Here is a 19,535-nt window from a genome sequence, read left to right as displayed (position 1 = left end):
TAATTGGGCGCTTTTTCAAAAATGCTAGAAATTGAATCACCAATACTTTTGTCTGATAACTGGAACCTGATATCATTCTCGCATTTTTAAATTATAAGGCAAAATTTGTTTTTCATTGTAAATTCGTATCACATGAATACTTAAGCAGCAATTAAATAAACGACGTTTTTAATATTCTTATCAATTTCTAATGTGGAATGACAATTTAGGTGTGGGTTATTATATAAGTTTTCTAAAATAACTTAATTACTATTAAATCACTTAAAAACTGGATACGTATGCATCATTATAGAACATTCTTTATCAAATCTCGCCAGGTTTGGGATTCCGTTGCTACCTCTATTCGACATATACATCTATAAAGACGGCAGTACAAAACTTATACATCCATGCCTATACAGGTTTCGATTGGCTAGAACTGCACATGCGCACTTATTCTAATATAGCTTGAGAGTTTTCACAACTACGCGTCTTCTTCTATATACGCCTTGTTGTTTACCACAGTTATGGTTAGAAGTCACTTTTAGGTTAAATTTGTATTTACATTTTGTTGAAGTAATATAGTTATTTCATAGGCAAAATTAGGGACAGATAATGTGGAAATAAGTGTATAAAGTATGAATTATTAGTAAAATATTATCATTCTATAATACTAATTTTGTAGATTGCTATGGAACAAAGATTGTAGAAAAGGTAAGAATGAAATATGGTCATGTTTGTCTACGTTTTCTGTCTATTTGTTATTATACTTATACCTTTCTGATTTTACAGATATTTTAAAATATATTTCGAATCAGTGCAAATATGACAATAGAATCTTGAACAATGTATTAGACAAAAATGCACTAAGAAGGAATTTAGGAATGTTAGTGTCACTTGAAAAACTATTAGATTCGTTAGATGATGTGGTAGGTTTGATAATTTGGAAAAGTATTTTGAGCATAGAAAGACCAAACGCTAGTATCCATCAGGATCGTATAAATATTAGGGCCCATAAGAGAGAAGAACGTAGCAAAAATAGGTGTAAAATGCATACAGTTCAAAAAATTCAGACAAATTTGAAGTCAAATATTGAAACAAAATTTACAATGTAAATAACAATGAAATCTGCGAGAAGAGTTGTAAATCTTTTTGTATTATAAAATTTGTATGTATAAGTATGTCTGTCATTGTCCAGAGTATATATAGATAAAGAATACTCTGTGCAAACATATGCACTTGGTATTATGTATGAGAAGATAATGGGCACTAATTCTTTTGCAGATGCTGTAGCTAGTACTCGGGGAGAGAAGGCACTGATTCAATTGCAAGATAAGAAATTAGAAAAATCATACAAAAAAAAGAACAGTGAGAAGCAGAAGAAGCAAATAAGGAAAAGGGCATCGATAACAGAATAGACAATATATCTATAGATTCGAAATCAGTCAATCAAGAATCCCAAATCGAAATTGTAAACAACACAGAGGTGGTTCTAAGAGATTTTAACAAAAAATCAATTCGAACGGAAAATGTAAGATATGTTGTTTTGATCCAATCTTTTGTTTTAATATTTTATTTATGTGGTTTGTGTACATGTCTCTAAATGTTTATTGTATGGATTACATAAGTATAGTTATATAAATCAAATGAAATAATAAATCACAAAGCTTTAAATCCTATGTTATAAATTTATTTCAACCACTTTCTATTAAGTACACTTTATATTTACACTATGCCGAAAATTCATTACGTTTCGTTTAAACACTCAGCTTTTTTCTTCTTTTGAAATCAGAGGGATATAAGTATAATACCTTTCCTACCTTTACTATAATCTTCAAATAAGTTCTGTTTTCATATTTTTTAACATAAAAATATATCCTTTATTCCATAGCAATCTACAACATGATAATTATCGTGTTATAACATGACAATATTTTACTATTAATTCATAACTTATACACTTATTTTCGCATTATCTGCCACTGATTTTGCTTATCAAATTTCGATATTACCTTAACTTCTAATTACAGTTATGGTAAATGACAAGGCGTATATAGAAGATGACGCGCAGTTGTGAGAACTTGCGCATGTGCACTTCTAGCCAATCGAAACTTGTATAGGAGGCATGGATGTATAGGTTTTTTACTGTTGTCTCATGTGTACTATCTATGCCAGATATATCTAGTCCATTTTAATTATTTTTTTCAAGTATCAATAATATATATTATACAAATGTACGGAAGTGGTAGTCAGGGTAATATGCCTGCATCAGTACACATTTTATTAGAAATTTTTTTTTTTGAGAATTGTACCATTGTATATACATAAGTGTAAGATTTTGTATCAGAAAATAACTAGATATATATACAGTATATGACATAGCTTCACCTCACAGTAGTACTATCAATTTTACAAAACTTTTGCAAATTTAGAAATTCAACGAATTTTTAATTAGACAAATTAAATAAGCCATGTAAAATGTGTGCAGTGGTAAATAATGAGGTTTATATTACCTAATATAGAGATATAATACTATCTATAGATAAAATATCAGAACGAAATCTATTTACGAATAGTTTAACAGGAAAACTTTTGAGTAAATCACCTTTATGGGGAAAGTTATCTGATTGAAACGGTGAGGGTTACTGCAAGTTTGCCAATAAAGCGATATTGACCTATTTTAGGTAACAATTTAAACACATATAATAGATATATATTTTCTCAATTCCAAATATTGGAGATATGGGCTAATGTAAAATATCTATTAAAGGTATTAGCTGAGGTCAAACAATAATTTAGTGTGCGAGTTAACAATATTAATCAAAAACGTGGTTTTATTTTTTACTTTAAACTATAATTAAAATTTTAGGGATCATATGCAGTGAAGGTACCGTTTAAACTTTGTTCATGACATCTACCGCCTTAGGGGGAGGGGGGGGGGTATGTTTAAACACAGACTGTCCTAGAAAACATCAGATCTTACCCTACTATAACTAATAATTATAACACTTTCTGAGCAGTTTTTTTTATATCTTTTAAAGTCCAGATATCCGGTCTTACCCAGTCTGGTTAGTGGCGTGACTGGGATCATTTTCCTTGTCGGATTTTACACTCTTGACTAGAATATTCACTAATTTTTAAACGATCACAAATATAAATTTAGGACCATGCCCCAGCAGGATTCGAACACGCGGCTATCGCAACAGTAGGAGGATCGTCCCATCGCCTTTACCACTGCGCCACCAAGCCGGCGGCAGTTATTTTTAAATATACTAATTTTTTAAAGGTCACCAAGCCGGCAGATATGAGTTTTGTTATACATTTATAATTCGATTCCCGAATTATGATTATAGGTTTATATGCTTATCTAAAATAACGTCCATTGTTATTTATTTAATGAGCTAAATATACTGCCATTGAAAATAGAGATTTACACATTATAGGTGATCTTGGAGAATTGTTTTGTGACGTTCATAAACTAGGTGGCAATTCACTCGTCCTTTAGAACCACTTTATTAGTTTGTTTGAATTGCTATTCTAAGTTTATATAATTTCTTTTAGATAGCTACAATATGTTTGTAATATCGGGTTTTCAGTTTTCTTTTTATAAATGTTGGGAACTATCGACTGTTTAGTGATTGACAACTTTTTACTATCGACTGTTTTGGTCGCTATTTTTGGTTCCACTGATTTTACTACTTTTTACCACTGACTGTTTCTGTTGGTTCTACTAGTTTTATTCGACTGATTTTTAGCGTTCTGGCTCTGTCGTCCTAGCCGCGACCTTGTCAAAAATGTACCCAATTTATGCCTACATAGATTTATATATATATATATATATATATATATATATATATATATATATATATATATATATATATGTAGAGAGGTTTATTTATTTTTTGGTAGTTTGTAAATAACAATATATTGTATATTAATAGAGCAGCATTTTGGAATGATATTTTCAAGATTGTTAATGTAATAGGGTAAAAATATTAAAATTGTGAATGATAGATAGTAAAATAGTTTTGACTGCTTTTACGGCAATAATAGGTCATATTTCGATTACTCTTTAGATTTTTATTAAAAAATATTTCCGTTCAATAATAAATACAGCATTTACTTTATTTAAAAAAAGCTCTAGTAGTTACTGTGCGATCATTTTTAATTATGTCATGAATTATTTTTTTTCTATGAATATATATCTATGTTTAATTTTTATTTAGTATTTATGGTTATCGTACTTCTTTAGTTTTTAGGTTTTGTTAAAGTTCTCTTCTGTTGTATATATTTATTCTATTTCATTTAAAATGAAATTGTCAATTGCAAGTTAATAATATTCAGTAATTACTTTTCTCCTTTTCTATTTTAAAGTTAGTACATAAAGGAATATGTGCATCTCAGTCTCGCTTATACTACCGCTGGAATATATTAGCACTTATAAAATAAACTGCTCCAAGCTATTATCTCCATCCTTTCCTCTCTCACAATTTATACAGAAAAGGGTTCGTATATCTTAGTCTGACATTATGAATTGATAAAAACTGTCGAACCATGCGTTTGACCATGCTTTTGCAACTACCGACTCTACGACTGTTTTTAGTCGATAGTTCCCAACGCTACTTTTTATGTTTTTGTTACTAATTAATAATATTACTATTACTATTTATAATGTTCCTATTATCTACTAGGATTTACAAAAACCAAAGAATTGAGACATATTTTTACTACGAAGAGTCCGGATCTTTTTCAACGGTGGGTTCGTCAGGCTAAATATCCCAAATTATATTGATTAAATGTAAAGCAACTTGATTTCTCTTGATTTCATCGATATTACACTCACGACGAATTTAAATGTAACATTCCTAGAAGTTCATCATAATATTCGTAGAAAGGTAGTTCAGGGTAATTATTCTATTATTATATTAATATCAACTTATTGTACATATATGCACTTATTTCTATGTGTATCTTTATATGTATATTTACGATAGTTTTACATACACACTGTTGGGTTAGCGTTGGATAGGTTATAAGAATTATTAAGGAAATTATTTAAAAATTACCTGATATAAGTAAACAAAATATCTTAACTAGAATTCTGATGAATATATGTCCAAGACATGATGAAATATATCTAGGATTCCGAGTTCGATTGATTGTTGGATCGACAGTACCGATTGTACCTCCAGTGATCTAACAAATCGTCACTTCTATCTCTATTAATAAAACTAGAGGTAATTATAATGAGCTGAAAAGTCCCGGGACTAATACATAGATGGCTCTACTTTTATTGTATTCACCGCCTTTTTCCAGTTGGTAGTAACCTTCAAAAAAACTGTTAAAATTTCATGATATTCTCGTCATAAATTGTTGGCATTTTCTTGCAAGCAAATATGGATTCACGTCCAACAAATGTTTGCCCTTAACAACAAATGTACGCATGTTCGGTATCCAAAGCCGAACCTCATTCGTTGTCCTTCGTTGACCCAGTCTCTACACAGCATTGTAAGGACTCCATTACATTAGGAACAACAATAAAACGTTGGTTTGCTTACTTCAAACATGGTCGTAGAGACATCAATGATGCAGAACATAATGGACATCCAAATGAGATGGTAAGAGCAGAAAACATTAAAAAATCCACAGAATCCTATTGAATGAACGAAAAGTGAAGTTCAGTAAGTCATTTAACATCATAAAGATATCAAAAGAATGAGTCGTCAGGTTTTACACTGTATGAGCATTTAACTATGAGAAAGATTTGTTCAAAGTGGGTGCCGCGTTTACTCACTGTTAACCAAAAATAAGAAAGTGTTGATGATAATGTGAATAATTCTGTATCTTTTAGTGGAGATTACGTTGATGAATAAAGCCAGTCTTGAACAAAAAAATGCGATTTCTTTATTACCCCTGGACTTTTCAGCCCACGTTATATTGTTTTTCTTTCTCTTTTTATTTTTTTCTCTTTAAAATTACGATTTAGATGGAGAAATTACAATTTAATATGTACGGTTTCTAGAGCTGTCAAATGAGGCAACTTAAGTTGTTGAAAATACCGATAGCTGTGATTTATTCAAAGTTGGGAATATTTAATAAACATCTTTACTGGTATATCAAAAATCATAGAAATTAAAACGTTGCCTTCTTTTGGTCACTAAAGGCGAATTGGTGAATGAAGATATTATATATGTTCCACAAAGAATCGATTGTATTTGGCAGAATAAAAGCTGTCCACATCAGTTTATCGAGACAGTCTCGTCGGTATCGATATTTTAGGAAGATGTAACCTCGCATAACCGATTAGTGGTATGACACAAGTTTAGTTTGGTAGTAATTTGGCAATATTGTTTATACCACTCTTGAACTAATAGGTTGACATAATTTTCTTCTGTAACCAAAAAAAAACTCAAATGTTGAGTGAACTGAAATTTCATACAGTCTAGATACAATAGTTGTCTGTTTTAGTTAAGAACCAGATTAAATTTTGCAGCTATTACTCTGTCCATTATTAATTTCTAATAGTCGTGAATGTTCCAACTGACCAAAAACACTGTACATTTCCATGCATGTATGTTGCTTTCCGAATAAGAGATAGTTTCGGAGCATGAGTAAATAAGGTCTTTATTGTCCTTCGACTGGCCTATTCAGGATAATTTCAGAGTTGATTGTGGTCGTAAATGTTATATATTTCCTCTGGTATTATGGCTTTATGAAGTTCACTCGGATAATTCATTACTAGCATCATTATTTTTGGGAAAGGCATTTGAATAAAGGGTCGTTTGTTATTCAGGAATGGGCCTGTGACAACTTGAAAGGATGGTAATGTATTATTAATATTATTATAAGGAGTTGCAAATAATGTAATATATTGAACAAGAACGGTTTAAGCTAAAGCTATAAGCATTCATATAGAAAAGTATGTTTATGATATTTGAAAGCTCATTTTATTTAGTTATTAATCGAAGTTTCAGTTAATAGTAGAGTCATATATCATTAAAGTAATGATATATATTTTGTACTTTGCCGCTTTTTAAGTTATTTAGTCTACTGCAATTTTATAATTTAGTTAGTTTTATAAATCAGTGATTTCCAATGAATTTCATTAATATTTAGTTTCATATAACATAGATGAGGTTCACACTTATTTATGCGAAGCTAATGAGTCGCATTTTAAAAGACGTTGCATAAAAACTACTGCTTTAATTAACTATTAATTTTTAAGTTAAAAATTTATTAGCGTTGTCTGTAAACACTAAAATAACCCCAATCCGAAATTATAAAATGCTTACGTGTATTCTAGTTTTTCTCTCTTTAGAAAGGCATTTATTGCTAAAAATGTGTACAATAAACAATACATTAATTAAAATATTTTCCATCAGCTTTTACAATTCTCTCCACCATTTTGGAAACACAGCGACAAAGTATCAAAACAACGATGTCGGTTTGGCTGCGATCCAAACGTCGGTCTATTTTTACACTTCTTTAGCATTTCGAAATTCGAATGGTAATCGCGTCTGTCGAATTCGTTCATTCAAAACATCCGAAACAAATGGTTGTCAGAAGGCACCATATCTGGTAAGTATGCTATCCATGGGCGAGGCAGAACTTCCTATTCTAGTTGAAACAGTCCACTCTTCACAAATTTTGCAACGCGTTTCTGAACGTTGTCATCCCAAATGATGTATCTGTAACTCGATATTGCTCGCTAAGTGTATTCAATTGACGTTGATAAACATCTACAGTAACAATTTCATTCGGTTTCTATGCCTTATAATATCCTAAATCTTGCTGATCCCACCAAGTGTACAGTAAGACGTTTTTATGGCCATGATTATTAAGTGGATTTGGATAACTCTTCAGGATTAACCTATATCTTTATGTGTCTGTAATTGCAGTAATAGATTCATTATTCATCATCATTTAACATAAAGACGCACAGTAAAGTCTTCTTCTTGTTTCGGAAATAATGAAATCGCGCGTTGTTAAAACAACTCTTTATGGCATTTTCTGTCTATTCGTGTAGTAGTCACTTTTGTCTTATATCTTACCTGCAAAGCCGTTTAAAATTTCTTTGAGAGATTGAGCGCTTCATTATGAATAAATACAGCATTACTCACATCGTAATGACGGTGTGGCATCAGTACAATGCTCCAAAATGGACTTCAGCAGTGGATTTCTTTGGAAACAAAAAAAATTGTAAATATCCAAAAGGTAATTTTGAACGATTCACGACTACAAACGATTCTACAAACACTGAATAACTCAATAATATTAAATGAAGAACCATCGAATTTAAAAATTAGGTTAGGTTGATTAATAGTTGTTTGCATTCATGCTTTACATTTTCACTATTGTATGTTGGCGATCAACCGTATCTTGAGTTTTTTCAATGTGTTGTCCGGCCGACTTTAAATGATAGTTTAATATGAGCTCCCAATATTACGGTGCTCAGTATTAAGCCTACCGACTAACGCGTAACCGACCTATAGACGAGCCCGGAAACACTCACTAAAATAATAATCACTAAAATAAATTTATAAATATGTCCCAACAACCGTGGCCTACGATCATAGACCTGTTATTATGATAGCCGTTGGAAGATCATCATTCCCTTAACCACCGTGGTTATAATATTTTAGCAACGGTGGTATAAAACAATTTGGAAAAGGATTTATGATTCTCTTTGTTAAATCAAGTTCACCATCAATCAAATGAGGATTGATCGCGAGTTGGTAACTTAGTAGCGCTCAACGATATGGAAGAATATGGACACATCATCCATCCATCCAGTGTAATATCCGAACGACTTTTTGAATATTTTTTCATGGGTATAATTAAGAATATTGAATTTATTCTAGCAAATTTCAATTTCGTCAAACAATATTAAAAATCTTAAAAGCATCAACAGTTTTGATTTTCTGTCGAGACCTGTTTAGAATTACATGAAATAAGTTCTCTGAGAGGTTTCTGAAACAATGCAGGCTTCACAACATTCGTTAGCCTTTTGTTTTTTCTTACACGCTTATGGTGGTACAACCAAGTATCATCCGTAGGACAAAAACTCTTTTATTGTTTTAAAAGTTCTATTTGAATAATGTTGGTTGTTATATACGATAACCAGTGCAGTAGTTTTATCAACTTTCAAAAAAAATTGTGCTCCTCAATAATATATTTATGACTTCAATTAACTTCAAATGCGTTAATCAAGGGTCAGAAAATCAATTGATCGGGAACTATCTTGAATTGAACCCAAAACTTATCAAACAACCATATTCATTAAACAATTAAGTTTTTATAATTATATTCATGAGTTGGTTTAACACAAACAATACGGCATTGTGCCAGGGCCCAGCTAGTCGGCCGCAAGATCAATTACTAACACTCGACAAACGCAAAAATAGACCCTGTCGGATAAATTTTCCAAATATAGACGGCGCTCGGGCAATTAATAGTTTGAAATAGACGATAAGCCAGCCACAGACAGAACATCGGGGCTTTGTCTGTATATTTATATGCATGTACGTAGAAAATAAGATAATGCGAAAACACGACTATTGGAAATATGCGGTTTTATTGTGTTTCTAATGGATTGTTCAGCATGTTTCATTATGGTCGAGAATAGCTAATGTACAATGGTACTAATCGATACGTTAAAGTGCTGGATAATACGCATTTCCTGACATAATTGTCGTCTAATACGGCTAAGCTGTACAATTATGTCAATACGAGAAGATAAATAATTGTTTATTGGACTGCATCAATTTGTCATTTTAATTCATTAGGTATTGTTCGATATCTAGAACAATAATTGATATATAATGTATTTTAAATAGTTTTGAAGGTTTTTTTTCTAAATTTAACACTATTTGGTATATAAATGTGTGCAATTAAAGTGTGATTACTTAAGCCAAAAAAACAAGATGTTCTTTTTGGTTATCTAAGAGGGACCTATTTACACACGTCCTGTTTGTTCTACACTGTTACAGCAATATAACATTCTCGCTTTTTTGAGATTAATAGGACATTTTTTTCAATGTTGAAAAGCATTAATTGCAAATAAAGTTAATTGAGGCTATTTATTTGTTTATTTATGTACTACTAGAATATTTGAGGAAATAATTATAAAATGTTTTTTAAATATTCCCCCAACTAGTTTATCAAGTTAAGAAATATCGCCAATTTGATTGTTAAAATTCAAAAAATCCTTCTTGTAGTAGGAATATATTTTTGTTTTTCAAAAAAGATATATCAGTATTTTGACCTAAATATTAAAGATCATAAAAAGTACGTCTTTTATATTTCGTTCTGTGAAAAGAACGAGTATATTCTAGACGATTAGTTGGCTAAAAGTTGCTGCACTATACACTTACTTCAGACGCTCATTCACAACATTTCAAGTAACAATTAAATGTCACGCAGGATATTTGGCGGAGGACCATAAATACTTAATATTAGCGTTGGGAACTATCGACTGAAAATAGTCGAAATAGTCGATAATCGCAAAGCAGTCGAAACAGCCTATAGTCAAAAAATTAGCGATTGAAAATAGTAATTACGCTTCGACTGTTTTTTAAATTCGTGGTATCAGACGAAGGTGTACGAATTCGTGCTATTTTAAATTGAGAGAGGAAAGGACGGAGCTAATTAATACAGGCAATTGGTAGTGCTAATTAATATTATAATTAAGTGTTATTTTGAATATGAAAAAGGATAGAAATAATTATACCAAATACGTTTCAAGGTATTTGATTTTAATACTTGGAAAGTAATGAAGTTATTACAAATGTAATTGGCTGTTATATTTTATTAGAATGAGCATATTTGTTCCAACCATACGATAAGTGAGATGGAGATGTACGTATTCCTTGTCGTACTAATTTATTATTTTCGTATATTTTTAAAGGCAATGGAAATAAATTGTTGAATGTTAAAGAAAAGTTTTCCTATCAGAAAATTAATTTATTAGAAATTATTTGACTATTTATCATTCACACTTTTATTCTTTTTGCCCTATTACAATAATAATTTTGAAAAATAGCGTTCCAAAATGTTATATTAATATATAAAATATAGTTATTTACAACCAAACTACCAAAAAATACATAAAATTTTCAAGGTCGCGGCTAGGGCGGCAGAACCAGAATGTTAAAAAATCAGTCGAAAGAAACCGAAAGTATAAACTAAAAGTACACTACTGAAACAGTCGATTGTAAATAGTAATAAAATCAGTGAAACCGAAAATAGCTATTGAAATAGTCGATAGTCGTTTTCAGTCGATAGTTCACAACGCTAGTTAATATACATTTTTACGTCACTTGTCTTTGAGATTAAGAGGAAAGGGCGCTCTGTTAGTATTATGATTTTGACAAAATGTTTGCAAAAAAAGCTATATGTTTGATGAAGTTTCGGCAGGTTATTACCTAGATGACTACTATTTTGAGGTTGGCCGCAGACCATATTAAGTTTCATAGTTTTTTGTGTTTTACAATTAACTTTCTTTGAAATGTACTGCAACCCGTCTGGCTTTTCTCCCTAATTTAATGTAATCATTTCATTTCATAATAATTACGTTTCCAATAGCTCTCAAGTATACGAAAGGAAAAGTCTGCTGTAAAAAGTTCATAAACTGCGAACTTCTTTGATTAAAATATTTGTACCATTTTAATACAATATGTCACTCTATAAATCACGGCTAGTCATAGTTATTTAATTTATTTTGTTCCAAGAAACTACTTATTGGTAGAAGTGTATAACAGTTATTTAGGTTCATATTCTATTTTAATAAATCCAAAGTTCAAATCGCACTTTCTACAAAGATAAAACATTACCTACAGTTATATGAAATATATATTTCTAAACCATTATCAACGACCAAGTTTGAATTTACTCCGGTGGTATTTAAATCGAATTTAATTCTGATCATCATAATCCCCAAAAATAATTTTGTGTTCAACATTTCAACAAAATCTACACACTTTCTTCTATTGATTCATCCTCATGTCCGTTTAATTATATCATAATGAATTCACGTTATCATGGTGTCGAATTTATTATCAAATGAAGTTCTTTAAATTGGTTTTAAAATCAGACCATATTTTTGCTTTTAATATTATTCTAGTTAAAAAATACACAAAACTGCATGATGCACCCTGGCATCTACCCAAATCAGTTTATAAAATTCGTATAGTTATCAAGTGTCTGGAAAATTCTTCAAAAGATTTAAACAAATAATTTATAATTAGAGGTTATAAACCAGCAAATGTAGTTTTGGTGCATTACTTCTTTGGTAAATATAAAATCCGAGACATTCGAGATAGACCATCCGAGAGCTAAGTATTGATAACATACCATTAAGGTGTAATATAGTGTCGTCATTATAATCATAATTCATTACAATTATTTCAAAAGAAAGTGTTAATCCAGAAAATATTCTAAAAAAATGTCAGGAATATGCAGCTCTTTGGGGATTATATTGATAAGCATTCCAAATTTCCTCTCGGTAAATATAAGATCCTTTATACAGTAACTTTTTTAGACCGCAGAAAAATAGTCAAGTATTATCATCAGAGTATTATCTATCGCTCTATATTTAATTTTATCGAAATGATATGGAAGGTGGCATAGAATTTTTATAATAGACATGATGGTATACAGGGTATACAGTGAAGAAATGTTTAGACTTGTGAAAGAAGCATTGTCTGCAATAACACCTTCAGTTTGGATGAACTCCATTAGACACACCGAAGAAGAAATTGACAATTAGATGAGTTTTGAACAAGTGTTCTCAGCTTATGATCCAATGCAGATAATTACCATGACAGGGTAATAAGAGCGAGGACATCTAAAGATGAGCATATAATTAATATAGGATATAAAAAATGCATAAAATCGTATTATATGTAAAATTTGTGTGTATAGATATGTACGTAATTATTCAGAATATACATCAGCCCTTGGTTGGAATGTATTAGGAGAGAATGGAACTCTTTTACAAATTGTATGAAAAATACATTAATGTGATGCAGTGATTAAAACAGAAGATATAGAGGAAATCGTTAGAAATTTGCAAGAACAATGTACACAGTTAGCAACGAAATAATATATAGAGAGATATATACATATTAAAATTATTTGATAAGAAAACGTCAGATGGAATAAACACAGCAATGAAGGAAACAAGAACTAAACGTACAAAGGTAATTATACTCTCTAATGAAAATAAAACTCATTACCTTGATATCCAGTTCCTAATTCTTTCGATTAGGCCGTCAGGGGTACTACTATTTAAAAACCGTGCTTAGAATTTTATTACATAGGATATGTGGAAAAGCCAACGACTAGATAGTATTGTACAATTGTTGTATTATAATGTAAAATAAACTATACTTGATCACATTCCTTTTGTTTTATTATTTTATTTACATATGAATTGTTTTATATGTCAAAGCCAAAACCAATTAACTTAGTCTATACAATAAAACAGCCAATACATATTATAAATATATATTCCCATTACATCTTCTCGTCGCAGTGTTATCGCCTCAAATTTGACTTCTGCTTTTTCAACGTTTGCTGTCTTATAAACTCTAATTATTATCACTAATGTTTTATAGAATTTTTGAGATAGTCGACAATAGGATAGACCAGTACCGAACACAGATCAGGTTTTATAAACTGATTTGATTACATGTATTTTAACTAATAAACTTTAACTGAGAAGAAAAAATCCGGCCCAAGTTTAAAATATATATATATATATATATATATATATATATATATATATATATATATATATATATATATATACATATATATTTTTTTTTTGTATATTTTTATAAGTTTTTTTTTGTTAAAATTTGCACTATTCTCGTTTTAGTTCCACTGCATTTACATATTTTTCGTGCGTTTGCATGAAATGCAAAGCAGCTCCACATTACAGAAAATATCCGGGGGCTTTTATAAACAAGGATTTATTATTTAATGAAAATATTTGCATATTTTTAGGTGTGTCCCACCTTTTCGTTATACGATATCTCTCTCTGTGCTTTTTTTCGGCGTGTTCGAGTTCTTTGGGCGGAAATTTAAATTTCTGATGGCGTCCTAACTGCTCATTAATTTCGCTCGTAAAGCACCCAAATCCGAAAGCAAGTTACTCGAGTCAATTTTGTCGAGCAATTTTTTCCAAATCGATCCATATATTAAATTTAATATCGTTTGAAATTTTATGGACTTCATCATAACATTAAAGAGCTCACAGGCGAAGTAAACAAATACAATCATATGAAATATATAATGTAACTTGGTACTAAATCATCTCAGGATTATTTATGATTATTTTCATAAAACAGATTTCGATTTTCAATCATTGTTTTGTTTATAACAAGGAATATTTTTGACACAGTGATATATCGACCTGAATAAATAAATAAAAATAAAGGGCGATATATTAAACCCTCCTTAGTCCCCCCCATACACTTTACAATTTTATAAAAATCAGTAAAGTCTCCTGTTAAAGCAACCATTTTTAGGAGTTTCGTAGTTTTTCTATAAATAGTCAAAGGAACTACTGAGAATCGCTGAGTGAATCGGCTACAAAAGAAAGTTTATTGAGAAACTATGTTAATGTTTTGGTGGTTATTCTTTGAATCGAATAACATAGATTAATAATGTAAGTAAAAGTAATTTAAGAATTCATGTTCCTCAAAAATTTTAAAGAAGACTTATAAAAAAGTATTTTTTCGGGCAACAGATTTACACTAAAATAATTTAAACGGTATTATTCATTTTATGAAGTAAATGAAAATTATATGGCTATATTTTTCAATATATGTACTAATATTTTAAATATAAAAGTAGATTAAGCAGTAAAATAAAACACTTACCACATGTATAAAACTGAGTGGACACATTTTCTGACTCACCTAAAAAAAATAAATGTGTTACTATTATAGTTATTATATTATTTATCTACAAATATTAAGAGCAACAGATTAAGAGTGGAACTAAGGTGTTTAATGCAAATCAAAGAAAACTGAATGTAAGACCTTACATAAATATAAACTAAATCTATATATCCACTAAATAATTTTTTTTTGTTTAAATATGTATTACAACATTTAGCTATACTGGAGATATATAAAATAAATTGAACACTAAGCAATATAATACAACACAATACCGCATAAACTTGTTGCTTCCGTGTAAATAATGCGACGTTTGTTACAGTCTTTGTTAAGTCTTGTAGGTTATATTTCAATGTATTATCTTTATTTTGCCAATGTTAAAACAAGCGATCGGTGAATTATGTGAGCTCCCACATATTGTTTAACGTTTCTCATATAATAGTATCCACGGTAATGGCAGTACACAAAGAACATGGTAAGATACCAGCGAGGAGGAATAGTGGGCGAAACCTAAAACTGACAGAGACCGACGAACACAAAAATTATTGTGCCCGGATAAGATAGAGCTCCCGCGGCAGAGTGACATCAACTTTCTCATTCAGTACAATCGCCAGACCACAACATAATTGATCAGGAGTATATCTCTATCTCCAACATCAATGAATCAGTTTGCGGATGTTTTGATACAAGAATGGGACATTTCGTTGGAAATTCTTTCGACACCTTAAATCAAATAGTGGCTCAATACCATATTAATAGCGGCTTGGTTGACGCGGTGGTAAAAGCGATAGAGCGGTCTTGCTACTGCTGCGATAGTCGCGGGTTCGAATCCTGCTGGGGCATGGTCGTAAACTGTTTGTGGTAGTTTAACATTTGCAATTGTCCTTAGACAAGAGTGCAAAATCCGGCAAGGAAAATGATCCCAGTCACGCTAATAACCAGACTGAGAATGACCGGATGACTTCTGGGATGACTTCCGAAGTTGGTCACTCGCTAGTCGGTTAGCTTAATACCGAGGACCGTGGTTCGGAACCCAGGTTAAACAGTTGGTCCAGTCCAGATAAACTCTAAGGAGATTTTAAAATGTATAAAAAGAAACACCATATTAACAAATAAATATTATGTATATATCAAATTTCCATTCACTGAACGTATAACATATTATAGATATTCATCATGTATGACAGTAATTTCAGTGTTGTTGACTATAGGTTAAAACATTTTATTTGTCTAGTATGTAGTAATGAATAATTGATGATGAAAATTAATTAAATGTAATAGATTTTCGAATTTATTTACTCATAGTTCAGATATTAAATACCACTCAACAAATAATGTATGAATGTGGAATTAAGCTTGTTGCTTAGTCGACGCAGGTAGCCGGAAAATAATAATTCTTTGATATAAATCGTTAAATTTTCCCTCGAGCAGATGGTTCAGTTTATGTGAAAGGTGGGAAATAAATATGGCTGATCGATATACTGTATTTTTCCGTTCTGCTTAATGGTGCTTAAAGATTTATTTCATTGTCCATGGTTCTATATTTAGTTACCTCTAACAAGTGATCAATAAATGGATATAACTTATACTGAGGAGTATACACATTCAAAATTACAATTTTACAATAAATTTCCTTGTAAATATGCATGACGTGTTATCATCGTAATATTTTCACCATTCTATTATATATACATTACAGTAGAATCTCGTTAATTCCTATTAGATTTTAAATAAAGTAATCTAATGAAACATTTTATTAGATGTGTGGATATATATGCTATTTTGATTTTACTGAAATGAGATAGTCAATGGCTTTTTCCACATGACTTACCTTTTTATTTGAAAAAAAAATATTACAGAAGCCTATAACATATTATTAGAAGAAATTTTTGGTTTGGTAAAAGCCGTCATTTTCATGTTAACGATAAACAAAGGCCAGCAGAATTCCGAGCCGGAATAGCTCGATTATAGTTAAATATAAATCCTGTTCGACTAAAATACAGCTCAAACCCCCAAAAAATTGCTACAGATAGACAATGGTAAAGATTCAATAGGGAAGAAAATAACTACCATTCAAATTAACTAAAGAGAGCATTTTGAATCGCTTCCACACCGTATATATATATATATATATATATATATATATATATATATATATATATATATATATATATATATATATATATATATATATATATATATAAATTATAAATTAATTATATATAATTAATTATTAAATTAAATTGGCAAAAACACTTCTTTCATCAGTCGATTTTATAGAGGTATTAAAACACTTGAGTGCTGCATTTGGTTTTAGTTCAGCCAATATAATAATATTAATTTTGTTGTGATTAATTATGTCATCTTCTTTGATTATTTCTTCATCTACCGTCGTTTTATTACATTGACCTCTTCATATTACGAACTTAAATATATAATACTTATTTCGAGTTTTTTTTTTGCAATATGATTATCGGTATTATTTTATTATTTTTATAATTTTTATATATCTTATAACACCTGAAAATGATAATCATATCGTTTACTTTTTAATTCATTCATTTTAATATTTTTAATGATATTTCGTATATATATATATATATATATATATATATATATATATATATATATATTATATGTATTTTGATTTACTTAACATATCAAATAATTAATTATTTTTATAAATAAATGCTTTTAAATTTTGGCTCTCAAAATGCCAATGGCAATAACCTTCATGTTCGCAGGAGATGCAAGACAGTAATTAAATTTCATTCACTCAATGGATAAACTCAATGAAGTTATCAATCACAATTTATGTCTTAATATTTATCAGATTCGGTTTAGTAAATATCAAGACAAAAAACAGATACAGCGTTGTTGTTGACTTGTTCAAGTTATCTCTCATTTAAAATTTATATAACCACTGAGGGGGAAGAAAATCACGAGGAAAGTTTATAATGCATAGAACGTTTGATATTTTCAGAGAAAAATAACGAGGCTACAAGGATAAGCAGCCAGACTTTTGTAATTAAAAAAGCGCCAAGGCTTGCATTTGAAAGTATATATTAAAGGTTTTTAATACCCAGTGTGTTGGTTGTCTATTAGAATAATCCGTCATTAAATGTACAGAATTTAATTTAATAGTACTAAAAAATTGGTAGGTTATAACAAACAGTTAAGCTGTTGCTTCTGTGTAGTAATAAAATACTCTTGTCAAGATTAACGTTCATTTATATAAAAATAGATATTTCGTCTTTAGCAAAAACCAAAGACGACAATTTAAACTCTATGACAAACGGTGTTTCATATTAATAGCTGAAATAAAGCTTAGACGTTTAAACCGTACAATTATCCCGTCTTTTGCGACCTAAAACTTGTTTGTGGTTAAAACTGTTTTTGAATCCTGGATAATTAAGATAAGCCTCTTGTTCCAGATTCCGTCTACACTAATTGAAACATTCCTCCATGGTAAACTAAAAAAATGTCTCTAAAGCATTCTAGATATCCGAATATCTTAGTATTCACTTAATAATTTATTAAACAATGATTCAAGCTCCTGGTTTTCTATTAGGGAATGTTGTCGAATTGTACTGGATAAGGTTTTTTGGATAAATACTAATACTTGTTACAGCTTAGTATTTAATTTAATATCACGGAATCAACAAATGCCTGAAAAATTATATGAATACTAAATATTTAACTTGGATTTCACATTGTTTGTCTGCAATAACGCCATAATAATACCTCTTATACAATCACCTTAATATCATTCCCTAAAAGTAGAGCACTTTGTGGTATTGCACCATTTTTTTGTCCAGGATGGTCATTGAGCCGAGGAAGAGGTTTTTAAACTTCGTATGTAGATTGTTGTTTCTTACGAACCAGCAACTACTTTCATCCAGGCATAGCATATTGTTCGGATTGCCGCCATCATGATAACTATAGCTAGTGGATTTGTAGATCGTAGATCAAAAATGTATTGATAAGAATTACTAATTAATTACAAGAATTGACAAGACAGAATTATTGAAGAGTTGACAAGAAAGAACTACTGAAGAACTGAACCAGAAGACCAGAAGCAGTAGAATGTCGAAAAGCAAAAGAAGTATCGAGGATTAATCAAGAATCAAAAACAATAGAATTTCTGTATGTCAGAGTTACACAAAACCAGGCATACGATTTAGTAAGACCATCATTTACATCTAATTCATAATTATCTTCCTTATAACGTATTGAATTAATATCTCTAAATTTATATATTTTTTATGTTATTAATTTAATAAACAACTCGTGTTTTGGTATTAATTTACACAAAGAAGAGAGAAAATAATCTCTATTTTATATACAATATTGTTTTCTCTACTAATTCTCAACACCTCTTATCAAATATGTGTATTTCTACTTTCTCATCAATTATATTTACATAAATAGTCAATTGTCCTATTATTATTATATGTAACTTGTCTTTGTTAATATTTATACATTTTCTACAAGTTATGCTCATAGCACTGATGAAAATATAGGGTTATCTCATATATTATTTATTGGCTTAAATCGATCTGTAACTAAATGTCGTCAAATATTCAAGTTTAATAAATATAAATGAAAAGAATATATATGAATTGAGTATAATTGATGAATAATTAATAT

General features: G+C 30.0%; 1 long non-coding RNA gene across 1 annotated transcript; it reads left to right on the top strand.

The window, feature by feature from the left end:
* Positions 1-769: 769 nt before the first annotated feature.
* Positions 770-1,368, top strand: LOC143191729 (uncharacterized). Its single transcript, XR_013004604.1, has 2 exons — positions 770-908; positions 1,264-1,368. It is a non-coding gene; the product is annotated as an uncharacterized LOC143191729 (long non-coding RNA).
* The last annotated feature ends 18,167 nt before the right edge of the window (positions 1,369-19,535 follow it).

The sequence above is a fragment of the Rhynchophorus ferrugineus genome, unplaced genomic scaffold (genome assembly GCF_030347505.1).
Source record: "Rhynchophorus ferrugineus isolate W39M unplaced genomic scaffold, kcgeb_rfMv2 rfM2, whole genome shotgun sequence".
Classification (NCBI taxonomy): domain Eukaryota; kingdom Metazoa; phylum Arthropoda; class Insecta; order Coleoptera; family Curculionidae; genus Rhynchophorus; species Rhynchophorus ferrugineus.
This window is presented reverse-complemented; position numbering and strand designations above follow the sequence as displayed.